This window comes from Nilaparvata lugens, chromosome 9, assembly GCF_014356525.2.
Source record: "Nilaparvata lugens isolate BPH chromosome 9, ASM1435652v1, whole genome shotgun sequence".
Lineage (NCBI taxonomy): Eukaryota > Metazoa > Arthropoda > Insecta > Hemiptera > Delphacidae > Nilaparvata > Nilaparvata lugens.
Genome location: NC_052512.1, coordinates 22,234,824 through 22,257,227, shown reverse-complemented (window position 1 = coordinate 22,257,227; position 22,404 = coordinate 22,234,824). Strand labels below are relative to the sequence as shown.

Sequence of the window (22,404 nt, the reverse complement as noted above, 5' to 3'; positions counted from 1 at the left end):
CAGGAAGAGAGAGAGAGAGAGAGAGAGAATTGCACCGGATAGAGTGAATTGTTTGAGTAAACTTGAAAAGTGTTTGAACCAACTTTTCAAAGTGTTTGTACAGACTTTTCGTGTGGATTCGAATTCTCTAACTTATTCGCTGCAAGGTACAGAAAGCTGGGAATGGAGTACCAAGAATAATTTGTACTTCTCTTTATTTTCCACCACTGCTTCTCACTCACACACTCTCTCCCTCTTCCTCTTTCACGCTCTCTCTCTGTCCATCACATACTCTTCTCTGTTCATCACTATTCCGTTACATCCCGGTCGTGTGTTGATGGGAGGATATTATTTTATATGTCAGAGAATCGACAATATTATTGGTTGAAACATCGCCGATTTATGAAGTTACATCACAATTTTATATTATCGTTATTCTAATTACATTCAATATTTATTTCCATTGATTATTTTTTATACTTAGTTAAATTCGATGAATAATGAGCAATGCAGTCATTTAATGTACGTCATTTAAATGTGGCTTATACAGGTCAATAAATATTGTAACGTACATAATAACTCTAATCTAACCTACTCCAATCTCTATTTCAGTCTCTCTCTCACACACTCTCACACTCCCTCACTCTCTCTCTCTCTCTCTCTCTCTCTCTCAATCAATCAATCAATCAATAAAGTACTCAATCAATCAATCAATACTCAATCAATCTCTTGAGAGATATCTCAAGATAATCATACTTGACAGGATCTTTTCTGTAGTATGTATTTCTCATCTAATCTAATCTCTCTCTTTCCAAGGTTAAGTGCTGAAGGGGAGGGTATCCTTCATACCGTCTCTGAGAATGGACTTCTTAAGGTCCATACTTCATTGTTTCATGTGAAAAACATTACAGTAGTACCTTAACTTTCGCATATTTAATAATTTTTCTAGCTCAATATTGTTATGGAACTCTTCAATTTAATATTTTTCACCATGTTATTTCACTGCTACTGGTATTTATTTATATTGCTAAGAACGTAGGTTGAATTTTGTTCTGTTGAACACATGAATAAAGGAATCTGAATCTCTCCTTGTCACGTCTGTTAAAACTCCACCGATTTAAAAAAAGTGAATGCAACAACATGCTATTAAGGGTTGGGCAATGTAGTATGGAGGATTTGGGATAGCGTTTACATACTTATTTATCAACGAAACCCGAAATTTTTTATTTTAGTAAGTACCTTAAATGTTGTCTTTTTGATGATTGGAGAGGAGGAACAAAGATTAAACATAAACTACGTACGAAAAACAACATTATTTGAAGAATGGCAACCGCTTTCAAGCGATCACATCTCACGTTATGAGAAGATGATCAGATTAGAGTTATTTATTCATAAGGTGCGTACAGATATACGCGCCGCGAACATGAGCAATTCACTTTTAATCAGCTGAATTTTTACAGAAACGGTAAGATACAGATATAAAAAGCTTGGCATCAGCTGATTAAAAGTGAATTGCTCATGTTCGCGGCGCGTATATCTGTATGCACCTATATATGTTACAATATTTACTGGCATATACACTTAATTACATTACATGACGGTAATGCTAATAATTATTATTCGACAAATTTTACAAAGTATAAAAAAATTAATCAAAGAGAATGAAGATTGAATGCAATTAGAATAAAATATTGTGATGTAACTTCATGAATCGGTGGTGTTTCAACAAAATGATTGTCGATTTTCTGAAATGGATAAATAGTTATTTGTGCAACTAGTGCGCAAAGTGACAGTTTGCTGCACCGAAAGAAACGTTTACGCCCGAGCCGTAGGCGAGGGCGGAATGGTTTCTTGAGTTCAGCAGAGGAACTTTGCGCACGTATTTCACATTACGTTTTTCCTACAGTTACCATTGAATATGAAAAGTGGGTAATTATGGGTAAAATTGCCTGAAATGCATCAAATGTTTTTCTGTGTAATTTTATTATTGATAAAAACCTTAATCCTAAAATCCTAAAGTCCTCGTTGTCCTTGGTTATAATATATAATTAATAATAATTAGCGCGTTGTGCTTGGTTGCACCTCTGCTCACTATAGCAGCCACAGCAGTCACTGTTACCAACTTCATTTTGATTTTGCTGCACTGGTGCTCCATATAACCTACTAAGTATTTTGCGTTGCCATGTTGCAAATCTGGAGTGCAGAAAAATTTTTCCCGCACTAGAGCGGAAAAGTGATTCTTTGCGTTCTGTAATCAGTGCAGCAATGGCCACTTTTCAACGTAACTGTAGGAAAAAATAATTTCCTTCCCATCAACACAAACCGGAAGAATAGAGCCGTGCAAGAAATTATCTTGCTTCATTTGATATGGAAGAAATGTTTGTCGATAATGATCAAGATTTTAGTTCCTCTTTTTGCATCAATGAAGAATAATTGACTGTTTCTTGTGGCATTTGTCGAAACTTCATAATGTTTTGCTGAGATAACTACTATGGAATAAAGTTCTATTATACTATTGCGGTTCCGATTCTCCTATATGGAAGTGAGAATTGGATTCACACACGGGAAATGGACAGTCGGATTCAAAAATGAGGTTTCTAAGGAGTCTATTTGACTGCACTAGAATTGATAGAATCAGAGATACAGGTTATATCGGTATATACAGGTTATACAGGTTTTATCGGTAGCATGAAAGAATATTATACAAAATAAACGCAACTGGTGCAGTCATTTGAATAGAATGCCACCTGGGATACTGCCATTTGAATCCAAAACTATACAGAGCGATTCTTAATTATGGTAAAATAATTTAATACGTGATAGTAGAGGTAAAAATAGAGGTGAAATTCTGTGTTTTTCTACTTAGATTTTTTGCATATTTCAACTTTTTTCTCAAAAACTACTCACACTACAGCTTCCAGACTAGTTTTATTCAATTTTTCAGATATTTTTCCATATGAATCCAGCATAAGTTTTTCAAAAACTAGTCCCCAAACAATTCAGCAACGGTGTATTTCACCAGAGGAACTGAATTCCGGGCGAAATCTTTCATTCTGTATAGCTCGCTAATGAAGCGTTTATGGATGTATGCTGATAAGATTTTTTTCACCTCTACATTCACGTATTGAATTATTTTATTATAATTGAGAATCACCCTGTAGACCTACTGGACAAAGAGATGTGGGAAGGCCAAGATGAAGAGATGGGTAGCAGAACAGGTTGATTCATAGACCTAATAATCCCTGAAGTGAAGACGATGAAGAACTATGAAATTTCGAAGGCAGAACTTCCCTGAACACCACCTCATCTCGTTGCGTGGAACGTGGAGTGTCCTATTCGTTCACCGGACTAATTCGTGCCACCTTATGGCTAATTAAGTTGGGATTACCTCAAAGCCTCAAAGCTCGTGTATACATCAACAAGCACGAACGCTTGATACTTGAAGCTTTGAGTGAGACAATAACACAAGAAATTCCAGCAACAGCACGTAAAACGCTTCAGAGGACTATGAACAGCTTATTACAACGTCTACATTAGTGCAAGAAATAATTATCTTGCTTTATACGATGTGGAATCAAATAGTTATTTGTATATCTAGAGTGAAAAGTGCTGTTTTTCTCCCTGAGGGAAAAGTTTGAAGCCCGAGGCGAAGCCGAGGGCAACAATTTTCCTGAGGGTGAAAAAACATTTTTCACTCGTGATATACACAACATTTTTCCTCCACCTACATTTTTATAAAAACTGCTAATAAAATAATTTTTAAAAACGTATGTGACCAAACAATGTGTTACAACATAATCTAAAAAGTAAACAGAAACAGCTGGCTTGTAATTACAGTTCTCCTCCGACAGCACTATCTGTCGGCTAAAGTTGTAACAACAATGACAGCCAAAACTACAGCTATGATGAAGTTCCCGTTTCAAATTTGATTAGTCAATAAGTAATATTCGTTGGCTGATATTTTGAATAACATGGAATAAAAGAAAAATATATATACATTTTTTTTAGTATAGTGATATGAAGTTTGTAATAATAATTTCAGCATACAAATATAAATCTTATATATCGATCAAATGTCTGGTTGAGGTATTGAATTTAGTTGGTTTAATGACTACTCTATATGCTTCCTCATCTGAGCTTAGACCTTCTGACCTATTCCAAATGTACGTTTTTAAAATAGAGATGCTTCCCATGTTATTTAAATGGAGTCACTTTTACTCCCTAGGGAGTTTTTCTGTTTTTTTAGTACCGAGAGCGAAAAAGTGACACTTTAGTATCATGTTTCAGGGAGTAAAGTAAGTACTTTTGACAGTAGGTGGAGGAAAAAGATATCAACAAAAACATACGCCATCAAAGAGATCTAATTTTCCGTACTTAATAAATTTTTCAATTATTTTAAACTATTAATACCAGAATTATCAGAATGGCAACATCCATGGTACAAACTGGAAAAAATGGAACAGCTATTCCGAATCCTCCATACTTTATAGCTCAACCCTGTATCATTGTAATCCAAATTGTACTTCTTTATTCTTTATTGATTCATACAATAAGAGAATCATCATATTTATAGGGAGATAAAAATAAGTTAACCTTGTGCTATCCCTCTCCAAAATTTACATAAGGTTACACGATAGTCCGAAATTGGTTAGATCCTGTAGTTGTTCACTTCACAAAATTTTCAGCCCTTAATTATTTTCACAAAGTAGGTTTTCAAATTTAGATGCTCCAAAACCATACATAGAAGGAATATTTCACATTACTATCATTAAAATAGGAAATTATCATGAATATTTTATCCTTGTCTAGTGACTAGACTAGACTTATGAAGTTCATTGATCAGGTGGCTTCCGATTTAACCTATACTGACTGTTATGTGCTGAACTAGAATGTGCTGACTGTTACAACCACTTAAAATTTAAAATAATGTCCAACTCATTACAACATTTTCACATCGATTCTATTCGGTTAACATACACACAGGATAAACCCCACACACAGTTGGATAGTAGTTTTTCAAGGGCATCCCAATCAAATTGTACTGTGTGTTTTTTTTCTAAATTTTAATCATGCTATTTTATAATGAAGGTGAAAGCTGGCTTATAGACGTACGGGATACGAAAATATGTTTGACGAATCAGTGCTACTGGACTGATTTACTTGAAATTTTCCATATACATAGTGTTCTGAAAACAGCTTCCCATACGTCAGGGCGTGATTCGTCACATCAAAAGAAGGAGAAAAGCTCCAATTAACACAGGTCCGAAAATGCTTGGTTACCAAGTTATAAAAAGTGGAAGATTTCGTCTGAATTTCACGAAACTTAGTCCAGAAAAACATGTTCCTTCAAGGTTTGAAGCAGATTTACTATGTAGAGGTGCGTACAGATATACGCGCCGCGAACATGAGAAATTCACTTTCAATCAGCTGATTATATCTGTATTTTTAAAGATATAAAAAGCTTGGCTTCAGCTGATTAAGAGTGAATTGCTTATGTTCGCGGCGCGAAAATCTGTACGCACCTTTAAATGTACAATAAACACTCAATATTTTTTTACAGAACTTGTAGAAAATTTAATTTCAAAGAGATAGATGTAAAATGACTTTTTTCTTCTTTTGATGTGAGGAATCACGCCCTGACATATGAAATGAAATGAAATGAAAAAATTCTTTATTAGGCGGAGTTAGGACTTTTAAGTCCTCTCTACCACTCAACCTCAAACATATGGGCACCTTTTTTCAGAACATTCTGTATATAAATTCCTAATTAACCGAGAATTGTTATTGGCCCATTTCTAGAACTTCAAGATTTGATCACGTCAAGTTTTCAGTTTGTCAAGTTTTAAAATAGAACTTTGCGGAGCACTGGTTACCTGATAGTTTGCGATAAAATAACAGAACCGCAGGTGGTTTTGTGTTTTGTTTCGGTTTTGTATATGTTCGGACTTTTTAACAAAAAAAAACTTTATTTCAAGGTAAAATCTGTGAATTTGAAGAGTTGTGCTCACTATAACCTCAGTGTTCGGTTTTGCAATGTCTCCCCCCATTAGGAACTTTGGACTAAACAGAACTGCAACGTTATATATGGCGAGGTGGAACTACCCTTGGGTCTCCCCACCATTGAAAGCCATATGCTAATAATCCTATTAAATTAAGCGAGCAATTTCTGTATATATATATATATATATATATATATATATATATATATATATATATATATATATATATACCGGGTGCTTCAAAAAAATGTATACACACTTTAAACAAGGCTAATGTTATATTTCTTCGCCAGGTGGCAGCATAATCGTCCCTCTATGTTATATTGTTAGTTGGAATTTGTAATATCAACATGGCGGACATACGTTTGAGTTTTGAAGAACGTAATCAGGTTATGAAGTGTTACTGGAAATTTGAGAATGTAAATGAAGTTCAGAGGCTGTGAAGAAGGGAGTATGATACAGAACCACCTTCAAGGTTAACAATTACAATTAACAATTACATGCATATGAGACAAATTTGAAGTTCTTGGAACAGTGTGTGATGTGCATAAAGGGCATTCAGGTCGACCTAGAACAGCTTTGGACCTTTTCGATTGGAAGGCACTGTAACTGGTATTAATTACCTAACAATGCTTGCTGATTCCATATTTCCAGCCATTCGTGCATTATACGGTAATGATAATTTTTATCTCCAACAAGATGGTGCCCCGCCGCACTGTCACAGGGACGTACGAGCTTACCTGGATCAAAATTTGCCAGGCCAGTGGATAGGACGCGGGGGGCCAATCGAGTTTCCAGCACGCTCTCCAGACCTTACACCACTGGATTCCTTCTTGTGGGGCACAGTAGAAGATGAGGTGTACAAACGTAAACCACGTAACCTAGACATTCTTTGGAATGAGATTCAAGCAGTGTGTAGAGAAATCTCATTGGACGTTTTGATACGATGTACATAATCAGTGGTGACTGATACTCAGAATTGTATTGATGCTGCAGGTCACCAATTTGAACAGGATTAACATTTGTTATTTATGTTTCATTTACATTGGACTTTCAGCTTTCTATTTTCCTGAAATTTAACTTTGTAGAACGGTAAATAAATTTTCTATGAAAGTTCAAAGTGTGTATACATTTTTTTGAAGCACCCGGTATATATATATATATATATATATATATTATATATATATATATATATATATATATATAACAGAAGACACTTTAAAGTTTGTAATATAAATTAAAACAGGAGACACAATGTATAGATTGAAAACACTTAAAAACCTAATTAGAAATGGGGAAATTTTCGGGAACTGAGTTCCCTTCCTCAACCGAGCAGACTGCAGTTTTGAATCCAACGGTCGTGTGACCACCTGTAGCCTATCACTAACAAGTCAGGTGGATTATTAGCCACCGTTGGATTCAAAACTGCAGTCTGCTCGGTTGAGGAAGGGAACTCAGTTCCCGAAAATTTTCCCATTTCTAATGTAAGTTTTTAAGTGTTTTCAATCTATATATTGTGTCTCCTGTTTTAATTTTTATATATATATTTTTTTATATGGTTATCTGGTTATATGGGTATATATTTATGTTCAACGGATCTCGAAAACGGCTTTAACGATTTTCACGAAATTTGGAACAAAGTAGGTTTATGATATGAAGATTCGATTGCACTTGGTCTCAACTCTTGGATAACTCGCTGAAGGACATTGAAAGGATAAATACGTCCTTGGAAAAACAGCTGGAAATTTTGTCGTCTGTCGATACCGTAATGGGAGAGAGTGAACGAGTGCTAGTTTGTGGGATCATCCAGCTGATCTCACGAGAAGAAAAATTCAGCGAGAAAAACTTATTTTCGTTTATTTGTCTTTTTTCAGAAAACATGTTTACGTCAGAAAGTCCAAAAAAGTAACTAGACGCTGTTAGTGATACATAGTATATTAACAAATATTGTAGCAAACATAGTATATCATTCTAAATGGAATTCATAGTACTGTATATCGATTTGTAATTGATGGTGTGTTTGTTTTTTGAAGTGTGAATAAATTGTTATTTTGATGAGTGATAGTAATTCAACCTAGATTTTGATTTGGACTGTAGTATAAATTTGATTAGGGACAGTTTTGGGCATGAGCCTGTTGTGCCTCCTCATATAACTGTAATAGTTATTTGTGCAACTAGTGCGCAAAGTGACAGTTTGCTGCACCGAAAGAAACGTTTACGCCCGAGCCGTAGGCGAGGGCGGAATGGTTTCTTGAGTGCAGCAGAGGAACTTTGCGCACGTATTTCACATTAAGTTTTTCCTACAGTTACCATTGAATATGAAAAGTGGGTAATTATGGGTAAAATTGCCAGAAATGCATCAAATGTTTTTCTGTGTAATTTTATTATTGATAAGAACCTTAATCCTAAAATCCTAAAGTCCTCGTTGTCCTTGGTTATAATATATAATACTAATAATTAGCGCGTTGTGCTTGGTTGCACGTCTGCTCACTATAGCAGCCACAGCAGTCACTGTTACCAACTTCATTTTGATTTTGCTGCACTGTTGCTCCATATAACCTACTAAGTATTTTGCGTTGCCATGTTGCAAATCTGGAGTGCAGAAAAATTTTTCCCGCACTAGAGCGGAAAAGTGATTCTTTGCATTCTGTAATCAGTGCAGCAATGGCCACTTTTCAACGTAGCTGTAGGAAAAAATAATTGTACGACCGAGAAAATGAATATAAACTATAAATTCAATCATTTGTAACAAATTTTTTATGCTTTTATACTCCAGAGGAAAGCTCGGTCCCCCGATATTCATATAAAACAGAACTGAATACTTTCATAGAAATTTACACATGGAATGGGATATTGGATAAGACTTACTTAAACGATTCGGTCATTGACAAAACCTACTCTATCAATCAAAGAAATGAGAAAAACTCTCTTGTTATTCTATTCCTCAGAGCTGTAGGAAATTTCCAACTTATAATGTGAAAAATGTGAATTCTAATTTCAGAATACCGTTTGAGGTGCAATATTCTGTTCCAACCAATTAGAAACAAGACAAATTATTTTTCCTCTTCAAGTTTCACTTTACAACAGAAGCAATTTAGCTGAAGGGGAAAGATAACTGTTGCCTTATTCTAATGAGGAGTGTCAACCTTTGAAGAATAACGAGCAGTGAAGAAGGATGAGGAGGTGAAGGAGGACGTGGAGGAAGAGGTGAAGAAATTGAGGAGTAATGGAAAGATGTGCAAAGAAAGCAAGAGAGAAAATAGAACAAAAAAGTGTAGGAAGCAAGAGAAGGAATGGTGAGGGAGGTGGAGGAAGAGGAGGATGAGGGGTAGGAGGATGAGGAAGAGGAAGAAGAGCAGGGGGAGGAGGAAGAAGAGAAAAAAGATTGATTGATTGAGTACTTTATTTATGTAGATTACAATATATACTGTCTTATACACTTATATACAATAGCTTACAATACAGCAAAATTATAGATGAATTTACATGATATAGACTAAGAAAATAATTATTGAACTGTATAATTATGATATGAAAAAGCAATTTGTAATATAATAACTATAGATAATAATTATATTGTTATGCATCTAAATAAATTGGCGGAGCTTTGGACTTATCAATGTCCATTCTTTGGAAAGAATATTAAAAATATCCTCCCCACTAACTCTCTACCAAACTCTCTACCAAAGAAGGAGTAGGAGAAGAATAAGGAGGAGAAGAAGGATAGGAAGGAGATGAAGAATAAGAGGAAGGAAAAAGAAGAAGAAGAAGAAAAAGAAGAGGTGGAGGTGGACGTGGAGGAGATGAGGAATAAGAGGAAGATGTGCAAAAAAAGCAAGAAAAAAAATAGAACAAAAATGTGTAGGAAGCAGGAGGAGGAATGAGGAGGGAGGAGGAGGAGGAGGAGGAGGAGGAGGATGAAGAAGAAGAAGAAGAAGAAGAAGAAGCAGAACTGAAAGAAGAAACAATTTATTAATGAGAACGAAAGGCGCTGAAAGTGTAGAGCTACAGAGCCGTGTAGATGAAAAGAAAATTATGTTTCTCTCTACGATGAATGCCACTGTAAACTGTCATCGTTGGGTGAATGATAAGCATTAATGTTGTTGATTACGAATGCTGAAAGATCAAAATGAATCACTAATGCTTTTTGTCAGTGTCAAGCACTTTTTAATGATGATCCTGATCGACTGGGTGAATGAATACGATTCATCACCGTTCATTTCACATTCATCTTTCATTCCTGTGAAGAAGAAAAGAGAACAACTTGGCATAAAATTCAAGAAAATATACTGGCTACTTGAGAGGACATCAAAGTTGTCAAATTATAACAAATTGCTTCTCTACAAGCAGATTCTCAAGCCGGGGTGGACCTATGGAATTCAACTGTGGGGCTGCACCTGACCATCCAATATCGACATCATCCAGTGCTTCCAGAATAAAGTACTCAGAAGTTGCGTAGACGCTCCTTGGTACATCAGAAACTGTGATCTCCACCGCGACCTGGGAGAAGCGACAGTCATCAGTGAAATCCAAAGATTTGCAGAAAAACATGAGAAAAGACTTCATCAACATGGAAGCAATCCAGCTGCTCAACGTGCATGGAGTAAGAAGACTTCAACGCAGAAAGCCACACGCATTAGTCAAGTGCTAAAGTGTTCAATTGGAAGTGCAAAGGCAGAATACTCTATCCTTTTATGCTAAAAATAATCTTCAATTTGATCCTCGACCAATATAGAAGGCTTAACCAATGGGCTTAACCTTCACAAAAAAAAATTCTTATCAATTTAAGTCAAAATAGAATGGCTTATTAGTCTTTAACTAGGTGCTATATAAAAAAAATCTTTAATTTCATATTAATCCTGTACTAGTATATCCATAATCTCGCCCATATGATATAATAAAATATTTATTCAAAGGAAACATTGATAAATACAATATCATTCTCAACTAGGAGTGTTGAAAAACAAGCAAATACATTGAAATAGTATATTTCGCACCTAGAGCAGAAAATGAGATTTTTCCAGCTCGAAATCGGTTTTCAAGTCCGAGGCCGTAGGCCGAGGACTAGAAAAGATTGAGAGCTGGAAAAAAATTTTTGCCCGTGGTACGAACGATATTTTTCGCCACACTACAGGTATTGCTGACAAAATAAATAAAGAATAAAAAATAAAGAATACTCGTTAAGCTATCGTACCTATCTCTTGATTTTAGTGGTTGAAGATTTGCAGTCAGGATTTCAGATTCTTTTAAAATTTCACTTGAAATACCACAGTCATCTTCAAGCATTTTTGAAAATTCGGAATGCACTAATCAACAATAAATAATTGAATAAAACTGGTTGCGAAGCGAATTAGTTTGATTCGAAACTGGAACTGAAATCATGGCGACTTCAGCTGATGATGAAAGTGGACACTCGCCCGATCTAGCGGATGACTTATTAACTACTTCCATGAGCGGCAGGAAAGAGACAAGTTTCTGGCCTAGACCGGAAAAGGAACCCTTTTCTGACGTCGTCTGCAAACAAGGTCTTTCAGATCTACGTAGGGACTGGAAAACAGCTGCTTTCTGTGCAGTGTGGCGAAAACGTTTTTTTGAAAAGTGGGTTTACGAGTGAAAGTATATTCAACGAATTAATACTATTTATAGTGTGAGATTCATTTCAATCTGTCAACATTCCATATGAATGGCATCCATGCTTGCCATTCGATCAATGCTGGAATTTCAAAGTGATTTTCCACAAGTCCGTTTTGAATATTCGATATTGATTTGAAATCATCCAGTTATTTAACCATCTGTATAACATCACTTATCATCAAAATTATATTATTGGAAGGGCGAAAAAAAGCCGGAACCTCCTGAAATTATCTGATTGCTACTTGCAAAATTTGGAATTCAATACATTTAATGAATGAAATCATAAATTAATTGATAGATGAATAAATAATGAAAGTTCATTAAGGCCCGGTTTCCGAGCTCGGGATTTAGCTAAGTTCTAGACTTTCAACAGCTGCAGTCAGAAAATTGGTTTCCCGAAACGGGGCGTAGTCGTAGTCCACGTTTATATTGAACTAGCCGTCAGGCTCGCTTCGCTCGCCATATCCGTCTAGCCAGGGGGCTACGCCCCCTGGACCCCCGACTGGATCGCCCAAGAATGAAATAAGCAGGCTCGCTTCGCTCGCCTGCATTTTCATTTGAGCATTTTTGTCATATGTTAGGACAATCCAGTCGGGGGTCCAGACTAAACGTCTGGCTAAACGTATATCGCGAGCGAAGCGATCCTGACGGCTAGTAATATAATATTCCCAGGATTGAAGTAGCAGTGCCCAATCAATTTTTCCGCGATAAATGCATTTAAATCTTCAACTTGATGCCAACCTAACAAAGTCAACTCAACTTAATGCCAACCTGACAAAATTATTAATTTAGTTGCCAGTTAACAACTGTTTCGAAGAGGTACTCTATCTAGATTATAGTTCTATAGTAACATATGATATGGAAATTTCAATTATAATGAAGAGATTTGGGAGAAGAAGAATATACATGTTAAAAGTTAAACTTTAAACCCTTAAAAACAACCCTTAGAGTTAAAATATTGCCAAAGATTTCTTAGTGCGCCTCTAAAGGGCCAACTGAACATACCTACCAAATTTGAACGTTTTTGGTCCGGTAGATTTTTAGTTCTGCGAGTGAGTGAGTGAGTGAGTCAGTCAGTCAGTCAGTGAGTGAGTGCCATTTCGCTTTTATTTATATAGATTTCGAATAACTAGAATATGAAACACAAAATAAAATAAAGTGAAAATAGTGTATAGTTTCAGCTATTTTTAATTATTTAGGAATGTTTCATTTCGTCGAGGAAAACGTTATAATATTATAGAAATGAGAAAATGAAGATTATCAAAAAGTACGACTACGCTCCGTTTCGGAAAGTCGATTTCCTGACTCATTCAAGCTCTTCAAGCTTCAAATTTCTCTTAATTAACGTCAAAATGAAGGTTTTCCTGGAATTTCCATTCACTCTTGGATGATGTTTCAAGGAGAGATGATGCGGTGAAGAAATCACAAATATATATTAATTCTGAATCATATTAATCTGTAAACATTCTCAAAATTCTCGATCTCATGCAAGCACGTTTTGATTGATTAGCAAATGAAACAAATAGCATGAGATACATTGGATAATACAAGAGTCTTAACTGATCATTCTCAGAAAAGTATATTCATGATTTCCTTTTCATATCCATATAACACTTTCTTTATACTCGTAATAACTGATCTGAAAACAAGAACAATACAGAATAGAGAATAAAAGACTTATCAAGATTCAAGGACTCTTTCGACTTTTGACATTTTGCTAGAAACGTTTTCACATTGTTATTCTATTTTGAAAGTCATTTCACGATCCAATTATGATCAAGATCCAGTATGTCAATTTATTTATTTATAACTTTGTGATCCATGAAGATTTTTTTATTCTATGGCTGATAAACTCTATTTGATTTTGATATTTGGAATTTTGACAACTGGTTTCATAGCACACTGAATTTAAAAGCTCTAATTTGTTGAACTATAAACAAACGTGATAATGAAGAAATAGTTGAAAACAAATCAGGAAGGGGATATAGCTCAGTGGTAGAGCATTCGACTGCAGATCGAGAGGTCCCCGGTTCAAACCCGGGTGTCCCCTTAATTTTTTTGCTAGACTCAAAGCTAATTACTTTATTTCAACACAGAATATCAGTTTTAAAAAGTTATCATCGTTTCTCTGTATACAGCAAATCTGGAGCTCGTATTTCATATCACAATCGTAGAGATCCATGGAATAATAATTATCGCTAGCGAGTATATAATTCTATACTCTGATTACTTCAGTCAAAAATATTCTAAATATTACTTCATCAATAAAATTTACTGTATTCACTTTACATGACGATAAGGAGTAATATTTTTGAGGCCCATGCTCTCAACAGCAGCTCAATCATATTCCAAGTTTGAACCATCTGATTCAAGTAGAGCTTACTTAAATCTTCGGAAAAGTTGACTCCAGGTTTAAAAAATAATTTTCTTCCAAGAAGTGCTTACTTTACTCCCTGGAATAAAACAATGAAGTGTCACTTTTCGCTCTTGCGGGACTAAAAATAAAAAAAACTCCCTAGAGACTAAAGGTAACTCCATTTAAATAACATGGGAAGCATCTCTATTTTAAAAACTTACATCGGAAATAGGTTGAAGGTCGAAGCTCAGATGAGGGAACATAATAGAGTTGTCTGTCATTGAGCTAACTGAATTCAATACCTCAACCAGAAATTTTATCAACTCATAAAATAAATGTTTGTATGATATTACCATAGAGAAACAATAGCGTAAGTAGATATCCCATAGAGAATTTAGATGGTATAGAGAATTTATGTCGCAACTTTTACTGGTATCTTAAGCCGATTACTGTCGATTATTGTCAATTTCTACTGTTTTGTTGAGGTGAGAGTGTATAGCTGCGTACACATATTCGCGCTTCCAACCAGCACCGAGCACGCTCCTCCCTCGTACCGCCCTCGTACCGCCCTCGTACCACCATAGAACCACGGTCGCACCGCCCACGCACCCATCATGAACGTTATGGAAGATGTTAGATCTTCTCGCATTCCCCAGTCGAACCACTGTTGCTCCCCAGTCGATCATCAATCGCTCTGCTGGAGTGACGTTCGGTTGCGGAGCAGAGCGAAAGTCTGTACGCACCTTATGAATGGCACAATTTGAGAGACTACCAGCGTCACACAGCTTCACGGAAAAGAACTACGTGGACTATCGACTTGGGATAGCAGTAAAAGTTGCGACATGAACGCCCTATACCATGGGATATCTATCTACTTATGGTAGGCTATCGTTTCTCTATGATATTACATACTTGATATTTCAGTAGACGATGAAAATGTATACATATTTTCAAATATATTATACTATTTAAAATACCAGCCAACAAATATTTTTTAACTGCAATTAAAATCTGAAACGCGCGAACATTGTTGATAGTTCAGCCGATCAGCCATTGTTGATAGTCAGTTGATATTTGTTACAACTTTTGCCAATAGATAGCGCAATCATTGACGCGTGGATAAAATAATCATATGCGCAATAGACGCGCGAACATTGTTGATAGTTCAGCCAATCAGCCATTGTTGATGGTCAGCTGATATTTGTTACAATTTTTGCCAATAGATAGCGCAATCGGCAGTGCCAACTAAACGACCGGTTTTCAGTTTTTATATTTCAGGCTATGTTGTTAAATAAAACATTGTCACCAATAACGGGATTTATTAATATTATTCGATTTGCAGTATCCGTAAATGTAGGTGGACGGAAAATGTTGTGCACGTCACGAGTGAAAAATGTTTTTTCTCCCACAGGAAGAAAAACAGTACTTTTCACTCCTGATATACAAATAACTATTTCATTCAGCTCAGAGATAGCATACTGTAGTCTAGTAATACTGGACACATTATCCGAATGTGCTGGTCTTTTGTGTGGGAGAGACTATACACGTCAATGTTGTTTAGATTATTTTGAGGAGAGATGGAAAACAGAAGAATGGGACAATCACGAGAAAGAAGGACGGAGGAAGAAAAAGGAGATGAGTAGTTGGAAGAGGAAGGGGTCGAAGGAGGCTATGATGGTGAGGAGGAAGAGGAAGATATGTCAGGACTCAAGAATAGAGAGACTTGAGTCGTTGTTAAGGAAGAGTCGACTAAGGATGGTAAAAATACAGATATTTAGAGAAGCAGGAGAAGAAAATGTAAAAGTTGAAAGAAGAGAAGAAGAAGAAGAAGAAGAAGAAGAAGAAGAAGAAGAAGAAGAAGAAGATGATGATGATGATGATGATGATGATGAAGAAGAAGAAGAAGAGGAAGAAGAAGAAGAAGAAGAAGAGGGGATGGAAGTGTAGCGAACACATCTCTTGAGAAGGGTTTAAAGAGATTTTTGGAGTGAAGCCAGAACAGACGTTACATCACACCAGCAACACTACTATTGCCCCTCACAGCTCTCAACAAACTGTTCTGTTCCCATTTTCTCTGTCGGCCTTTACTTCTTCTTCATCTTTTTCTTCTCTGCTTTTCCCCAGCTTCATCTCCATTTGCACACTAATGGTGAGCCACACTAAAAATGCTTCTCACAAAGTCTTCTTTTCTTCTCTTCTCATTCTTCAAGTTCATCTCCTTCCAACTCTCTACTTTCTTCTTTTCTTCCAACTTATTCTTTTAAATTCTCCGTCTTCTTCTTCCTCTTCTCCTTCTTCTTCTTTTCTTCTTCTTGTTCTTCTTCTTGTTCTCGTTCTTCTTCTTCTACTTCTCGTTCTTCTACTTCTTTCAACTTTTACATTTTCTTTTCCTGCTTCTTTTCTCCTTTCTCTTTTTCTTTTTCTTCTTCTTCCTCTTCTCACCTTCAATAGTAAATAATTCAGGGTCATGTACAAACTAAAATTGCATTAAGAAATTGTATTTTAGGCAGCTTTTGTAAATTCAACATTGGTTGAAATGTATTAATGTTATTAATGAGCGATGCTTATAATGATGACATCAGCACCTAAACGAATCATAGTCCAAGTTGACCTCACACTGAAAAATGCATAGTTCGCTAGGTAATCCATGATATATCTTCAATGCATATAATTTTTTTTTTTTATTTGTGGATATAATTATCACAAATCATATAAATATGATCAGGATCGAACAACACGCTTGGCCGAAAACTATTCTATTCCCAAATTTTGATAATGAATTACATGCCCAAAAAATAGGTTGTGCTTGAAAGTTCAATTCTATAATACTTATTATCGGGGCACTGAGCTTCGCTCGTTATTTTTACTTTCCTTGCCCTATTACCATAGTTAAGGAAAGTATTGCTTTCCAAAAAAAATAAAGGTACCCTAATTTCAAGTTTTCTATACGTTTCAAGGTCCCCTGAGCCCAAAAACATGATTTTTGGGTGTTGGTCTGTGTGTGTGTGTGTGTGTGTGTGTGTGTGTGTGTTGTGTGTGTGTGTGTGTGTGTATGTGTGTGTGTGTGTGTGTGTGTGTGTGTGTGTATGTGTGTATGTGTGTATGTGTGTATGTCTGTGAACACGATAACTCCATTCCTAATAAACCGATTGACTTAAAATTTTAAACTTAAGGTCCTTATGCCAAGAGGATCTGACAATAAGAAATTCAATAAAATTGAATTCAAAATGGCGGAAAAAATGGCGGATAATTACTAAAAAACCATGTTTTTCACGGTTTTCTCGAAAACGGCTCTAACGATTTCCTTCAAATTTATACCATGGATAGCTATTTATAAGCCCTATCAACTGAAATGAGTCTCATTTCTGGGAAAATTGCAGGAGCTGCGTAATATTCTTGAGAAAAATGGCGGATAATGACTAAAAAGCCATGTTATTCTTGGTTTTCTCGAAAACGGCTCTAACGATTTTCTTCAAATTTATACCATGGATAGCTATTTATAAGCCCTATCAACTGACACGAGTCTCATTTATGGGAAAATTGCAGGAGCTCCGTAATATTCTTGAGAGAAATGGCGGATAATTAGTAAAAAATCATGTTTTTCGCGATTCTCTCAAAAATATTAATTTTTTTTAAATTCATCCCCTGTATAGTTATTTATCAGCTCTATCAACTGGCATGAGTCTTCTTTCTGGGAAACTGATGGGGGGTCCACCCCATCCTTGAGAAATAAATTTAGTAACCTCCTTCTCATGCATGAGGTAGGTAGGTAGCGCAGTTCATAAAAAGAACACATAGTCGAGTTATTTCATCTGTAGAACAGCTGTTTTGACGACTTTAAAAAAATGACGACTAAAAAAATCATAGAATTTCACAGTTTACACAAAGGAGAAACTACTCTGAAAACAATTATATATACACATATACAGAAGTCTGATCATAGTTTCAAATATTATGAGCAAGGAAAGTTGTGTGAGTGTACCACACCAGATTTTTATTTATTGATAAACAAAACCATGGCTTACTTTAGATAAGTAGGCTATTATCATAGTTTAGAGTACAATAATTCTCTAAAATGATCGTGTTTATATTTTACAGCTGGCTATACGTCAGCTTATGAATTTCGGAGATGTGATATTTTGATTTTCCACAGAATCACTCGCTCACTTTTTACTATCGATGAAAGTCTCAGCAGTTCCAGCCAAGGATGAATTATCCTTCTAATGTCGTTCAGCGACTTTTGCAATCGAATTTCTATATCATAAACCTACAATGTTCCAAATTTTGTGAGCCGTTTTCGAAATCTGTTGAACATAAATAACCAGATAACCAGATAGCCAGATATAAAAAATATAAACAGAAATACAGAAATTGCTCGCTTAATATAATAGGATAGGTTAGTAGAGCTTATGGATACTTATTGATCTCAATTTATAGATTGTTTATACTAGGTCTCAACTGTCCATTCAGATTATATGTATCATTTTCCATTCCAATTTAAATCACAGAGTCCAATATGCATGTTCAATATCAAAGTTGAGAATAACATGACTACAAGAGGATTCCCTATCTGACAAAAACATATTTGTGGAAATAAACATTAGACGAATCGATGGTTTGACATGCAATATCTGCAGTTGACAAAAAGCTCCATTACACTTCTATTCTCAATCATTCGATACATTCTACTAGAATCAACAAATTTGGAGTAAAAACACTCCAGTTTTGCAATTCGGTCATTCCATTGTAATAACCTTTCTGACAGATACTCAAAATTGTTGTTCAATTCGTATTGCTAAAATGAAAAAGGCCCAATTTCCTTTTTGGGAAATTGACATTGGGAAAACTATATATAACATTCAGTATTGAGTTCTATCCATAATAAATGGAATGTGGATCTATAGTTGATTGTAGTGCTGACTTTTCAGAAATAGAGTTATTGTTCTCAACAATGTCAAACTGTCATTGACAATACATTTGACAAACTGTCAACTCTGACTGAATAGGAAGCAGTGATGTCACTTGTTCTCATTCTGGCTTTTGGTTCGAGTGAATGAAGCTGCAAAATAAATATTATTCTGATTCTGTGGGGAATGTTGATAGTGTTTAGTGAATATCACAAAACTACAATCAGAAACAAATTATTGTTGAATGTTCAGTTTCGACAATGTTTGGAGCTTCAGATCTTTGAAATACTGTACGTATCGATTCGAACAACTAAATATACTAGTGACCCTCTGGGTTGGAGAACTCGCTCAAGATTTGTTGTCTTGTAATCTTTGAGATCCGCAACTTTTAATTATACAGAGTTGGTGAAAATTATGAAAAAAGCTAAATATTTCTTCTACAAGAATAGTATTGACAGTAGGTTTTATTGGGGTTCCTATTTGAAATGAAGAATAAATTATACTCTGTAGCTTCAACATCTTTGTCCATCATATGAATCTAAATGCATGATATATGATGTCGATACAGAGTTCCAACAGAAAATGAAAGGCGAAAACAGCACATTGATATCTCAACACGTATCAGTTTGTTGATGTAAAAGTTGTAAATTATATTTATAGTCATTCAATTTCAGCTGTTCTACATCCATGGAATCAAGCCGGTGAACAGCTGTTTGCAGAACAAGAAAACATGTGATTTTCATTACAGCATACTATACTGTAAAGAGATCATAAATATGTTCTCTTTACAGTCGAGTATGTTAGGACTCTACTGAGTCCCAATAACATCTGAGTAATTAATATACTAACTCAAATAATTTAAGAACTCATTTAAGGAGTTTCAAGTTATAATAACTCATCTGAAATGTTATAACTTAGGCCTTCTTTATTTTATTTGAGCTCGAAGGGTCTGTCTGTTATGAACTAGGCGCTACAGGCTAGGTCATGTTTATAGAATGCAGTAGCTCGAGCAGCAGCGGGTAATAGTTTCTGTTTCCCAGCAATATTATTCTTTCTCAGATAACTATGACAAAAAATATTGTACGTAGGTTGTACGGTAACATATTTACCGCATTCGTATGATAATTCTGCCCTCAACTACGTTTCGGGCAGAAACAAACATACTTATGCGGTAAATTATCGTTACCGGACTTGTTACGTGAAGTACTATTGTCTGTGTGATAGCTTCCAAATAACCTCATATGATATTATGAATCCTATTATATTAAGCGAGCAATTTCTGTATATAGTTATCTGGTTATCTGGTTAACTGGTTATCTGCGGTTATCTGGTTATGTATGTCCAACGGATCTCGAAAACGGCTCTAACGATTTACACGAAATTTGGAACATAGTAGGTTTATGATATAAAAATTAGATTGCACTAGGTCTCATTCCTGGGAAAACTCACTGAAGGACATGAAAAGGATGATAATTATTCATCCTAGGAAAAACAGATGATAATTTCGTCGTCTGACGAAAACAGAAGATGTGAGTGCCTGTGTGGAAGAGAGACTTATGTTCAGCTGTTCAACTATTTGCAATCAATCAGCTTATTCACGAGAAATATTAATCTAGAAATGTTAATCGATTTGATAAAAATAATCTGACATGGCATGTTGATATTTCATTCAAAATAAGAGTATATCATAATTTTCAAAGTTAGTCATTATTTTACAGTTTTAAGTGATTAGTGAATGTTATTTTGTTATTCATTTTGGTTTGTAAACAATCTAAATTAGAACTTCTCTGTTTTCAAATAATGTTTGAACTGAAATTGGACCTGAATTCAAGTGTATGAAACATAAGCTACTTTTTGGAATAATATTATAGTGTATGAATCAAAATTCGGGGAAGAAACAGTTTTGGGGTGTGCCTGTTAGTCCTTCCCCAATCATTTTGAAGAATTGTGTTTTGTTAATCAATAAATGAATAACGAGCGAAGCTCGGTGCCCCGATATTAAATGAATGAATGGACGAACTGTTGAAATTGCATGCAATGAGTTCTTCACCTGACTAAGCGATAAATCACAACAATTTTTTTTCTTACGCACTTTCATTGTTATTTTTATATTCTGAAAAAGAACGAAGGCCCCCCTCCGACGCTCTTTTGATTCATATTCCTCACACTCCCACGTGTCACCCCAAAGTCCATGTTATATCTATATCAATCGCTAATGTATACAATATAATAATATAATCGTAATTATAATTGCATTTCATTTTCATATATTTCCATATTAACATTATTATCTATTCATTCATTCTTTATTGTTTCTATTTATTATATCGGGGGACCGAGCTTTGCTCTGGAGTGTAAAAGCATAGAAAAAATTGTAACGGAAGATTGAATTTATAGTTTATATTTATTTATTCATTTTCTCAGTCGTACAATTTTTTTACAATTATATAAGGAGGAACAACAGGCTTATGCCCAAAACTGTCTCTTTACAAATTTATACTACAGTCCAATTCAAAATCTGTATTAAGCTACTATCACTCATCAAAATAACAATTTATTCACACTTCAAAAAACAAACACATCATCAATTACAAATAGATATACTATGAATTCGGTTTAGAATGATATACTATGTTTGCTACAATATTATTTTGTTAATATACTATGTATCACTAACAGCATCTAGTTACTATTTTGGACTTTCTGAAGTAAATATGTTTTCTAAAAAGAAGAGAAATAAACGAAAACAAGTTTTTCGAAGGACGTATTTATCCTTTCAATGTCCTTCAGCGAGTTATCCCAGGGTTGAGACCTAGTGCAATCAAATTTTCATATCATGAACCTACTATGTTCCAAATTTCGTGGGAATGTTAAAGCTGTTTTCGAGATCCGGTCACATACAGATATCCTATACTATCAAACGAGCAATTTCTGTTTATATGTTTAGATGTTTATATGTTTGTTCAACGATTCTCACGAAACTCAGAACATAGTAGGTTTATAATAAAAAAAATCGATTGCTCTAGGTTTCATCCCTGGGAAAACTCGCTGAAGGTCATTAGAAGGATAATTATTATTCATCCTTGAAAAAACAGCTGATAATAAATAATTCGTCGTCTGTTGATGATGGAAGTGAGTGAACGAGTTCATGTGTGTGGGACTATGTCAAAATTATGACTCAGCTGTTGAACTTTTTTAAATCATTCAATCAGGTACTTATATAGTGCCGGTTGCAAAAAAGCTGGGTTATTTTCAATCCTGATTAATTCCAGTGGATCCATCTTTTTGAAAATAATGGTCTTCTCTGATTTGGTTCACGTGAAATTAATCAGGATTGGAATTTAACCGGCTTTTGTGCAACCGGGCCTTTGTGAGGGAAATTTTTGCATTCCTCTGGAAATTAATCTCAATTTACTGTGATTAGTGATAGAACATTTCTGTATGAACTATGAATGTTATTATAATTTTTTAAACCTGAAGATGGTGTGGATCACTGAATATAGTTATTATAATTTGTATTTTTAAACTA

The 22,404-nt window shown here is 35.1% G+C and overlaps 1 protein-coding gene and 1 non-coding gene across 2 annotated transcripts in view; one reads left to right on the top strand and one right to left on the bottom strand.

The window, feature by feature from the left end:
- The window catches only part of LOC111045632 (furin-like protease kpc-1), a 269,500-nt gene that overhangs the window by 100,668 nt on the left and 146,428 nt on the right, over nt 1-22,404 (bottom strand).
- Nucleotides 13,591-13,662, top strand: Trnac-gca. Its single transcript has one exon. It is a non-coding gene; the product is annotated as a tRNA-Cys (tRNA).